The sequence below is a fragment of the Penaeus monodon genome, chromosome 36, assembly GCF_015228065.2.
Source record: "Penaeus monodon isolate SGIC_2016 chromosome 36, NSTDA_Pmon_1, whole genome shotgun sequence".
NCBI classification, from domain to species: Eukaryota; Metazoa; Arthropoda; class Malacostraca; order Decapoda; family Penaeidae; genus Penaeus; species Penaeus monodon.
The window spans coordinates 14,191,595-14,194,094 of NC_051421.1; the positions used below are offsets into that span (position 1 = coordinate 14,191,595).

Here is a 2,500-nt window from a genome sequence, read left to right on the forward strand (position 1 = left end):
TCTTCTCTTTTCCTCTCTTTTCTCTTTCTCTCTTCTTTTCCCCTCTCCTCTTCTTCCCTCTCTCTCTCTCTCTCTCTTTTCTCTCTTCCCTCTTCTCTCTTTTCTTTTCCCCTCTCCTCCCCTTCTCCCCTTTTTCCCTCTCTCCCTCTTCTCTCTCTTTTCTCTCTTTTCTCTCTTTCCCTCTTTCCCTCTTCCCCTCTCGTCCTCCCCTCCTGCCTCTTCTTCTTTCTTTCCCTCCATCTCCTTCCATCCCGACACTTCGAACGAGGGAGGAGGAGAGGGGAGGAGGAGGCGAGATGGGGAACTGAAGCGGAAAGAGAGAAAGAGGGGAGATATCGAGGGTGGTAACAAGAGATGGGCGAGAGAGAGCCGGGGGAAGGAGGGAGGAGGGAAGGAGGGGAGGGGGGAGTGTGCAGGGGAATCTCCCCTTAGATCTCGCCCCAAAAATAAGGCGTGGCGGGGAGATAGGTAGTAGCCAGGGGAGAAAAGGCAGGGGAGAGACACCGACGAGAGCAGGGCGAAGGCCTGTTTCACTTTCATCGCTAGGTAATGAAGGGGAAAAGGTTGGGGGAAAAAAAAGAAGAGGAGGGGAAAAAAAAAACACACACACACGTACCCTTTTGATACGGTGTCCTTAGGAGGTGTGAGCGAGGGGGAAGGAGGAGTTATGTAAACAAACAAAATAACAACGGCGTCCGCACAATGGAACAGCGTTGTGGAAGCTTCAAGGGTGAATTGTGAGAATATATTTTTGCGGATTTTTTTCGAGGGTGTGGGGTGGGGGGAGGGACAGAGAGGGAGGGGAAAACGGGTTTTTTAGGGAGATATTTTTTTATGTCGGAAAAGTGTCGCGCTAAGAGGATAGAAATAGAAACTGTTATTTCTAAAGCAATTATCATTTATTATAATAGGGGAAAGTAACTTATAAGATAAAAGTGTGGCCATTTAGATAGAAATGATCAGAAACTAAAGAAGTATTAATAACTTATCACTTAGAATGAATTAGATGTAAGTATATATTATGATTTAAACTATACAAAATGTGTAATCAATAACATTTATCAGAAACGCGATTTAAAGGAAAATTAATTGATAACACCCCTGTAGCGATGCATAATAAGAGTAATAGAAATGTTACGTAAAAGTCATGATAAAGATAGATATATCTGAGGAAAGAGAGAGAGAGAGAGAGAGAGAGAGAGAGAGAGAGAGAGAGAGACAGAGAGAGAGAGAGAGAGAGAGACGGACAGATACAGAGAAAAGAGAGAGAGAGAGAGAGAGAGAGAGAGAGAGAGAGAGAGAGAGAGAGAGAGAGAGAGAGAGAGAGAGAGAGAGAGAGAGAGAGAGAGAGAGAGAGAGGAATTCCTCCCCCCCTCTTCCCGCCATCCTCTTAGTGCCCTCATTTCCCCTCCTCCCTCCCTCACCTCCCTCATCTCCCCTCTTCCCCCTCCCCACCTCCCCTCTCCCCTCTCATCTCCCTCCCCCAATACTCATCCCTCTCCCCCAATCCTCCCCCTCCCTCTCCCCCAATCCTCCCCCTCCCTCTCCCCCAATCCTCTCCCTCCTCCTCCCCCAATCCTCTCCCCCCCACCTCTCCCTCCCCCCCCTCCCTTCCCCTCACCCCCCCCCCCCTCCGAGCTCGACCCGTGACCTGGCTTGGGGCAATTTACAATAACTACCTCGGATGGCCGGCAATTGTGTGAGGATCAGGGCAGCAGCAGCAACCACAAGGCGGCGCTAATCTTAAACCTGATGGAGACGCCGTTGTTGTTGTTTGTGGTTGGGCGTTGTCGTTTGTTCTGTGGCGGTTTGTTTTTGTCATTGTTTGTGTCGGTTTGTTTTTGTCATTGTTTGTGTCGGTTTGTTTGTGGTGGTTTGTTTGTGTCGGTTTGTTTTGTGGCGGTTTGTTTTTGTCATTGTTTGTGTCGGTTTGTTTTTGTCATTGTTTGTGTCGGTTTGTTTTGTGGCGGTTTGTTTGTGGTGGTTTGTTTTTGTTATTGTTTCAGTCGTTGTTTGTGGCGTTTGTGCGATTTGAGATATTGTTTTTATCTGTTTTTGTTGGCGAGTTTTCTATTGTTATTTGTGGGATTGTTTGCCTAGTTTGTTTGTTTTTTAGATTGTTTATGTATTTGTCTGTATCAGCTTACGGGACTCGTGGGTGGAGATTCGTCCGGTCAATGTGATGTAATTTTTTTCTATAAAAGCAAATTACATTTTCTGGAGAAAATGAAAAAAAAGGAAGAATATATATATATATATATATATATATATATATATATATATATATATATTATATATATTTTTTTTTTTTTTTTTTTTTTTTTTTTTTTAATGTGGCGATACTGATGAATAAAAAAGCATAAAAAACGATAAACAAAAATGTATTCTTACTGATGATGATAAACAAATTAGCAAAGTTTACAGCAGCAAAGTTATGATCATTGTTGTTGCTATGTCATCGCAGTTATCATATGAATAACAATGACAGTGAAAGAAAAAA

At 43.8% G+C, this 2,500-nt stretch overlaps 1 protein-coding gene across 1 annotated transcript in view; it reads right to left on the minus strand.

Annotated features, from left to right (window-relative positions):
• LOC119595535 (limbic system-associated membrane protein-like) overlaps positions 1-2,500 on the minus strand; it is a 78,214-nt gene that overhangs the window by 71,187 nt on the left and 4,527 nt on the right. The gene's annotated exons all lie outside the window — the stretch shown is intronic.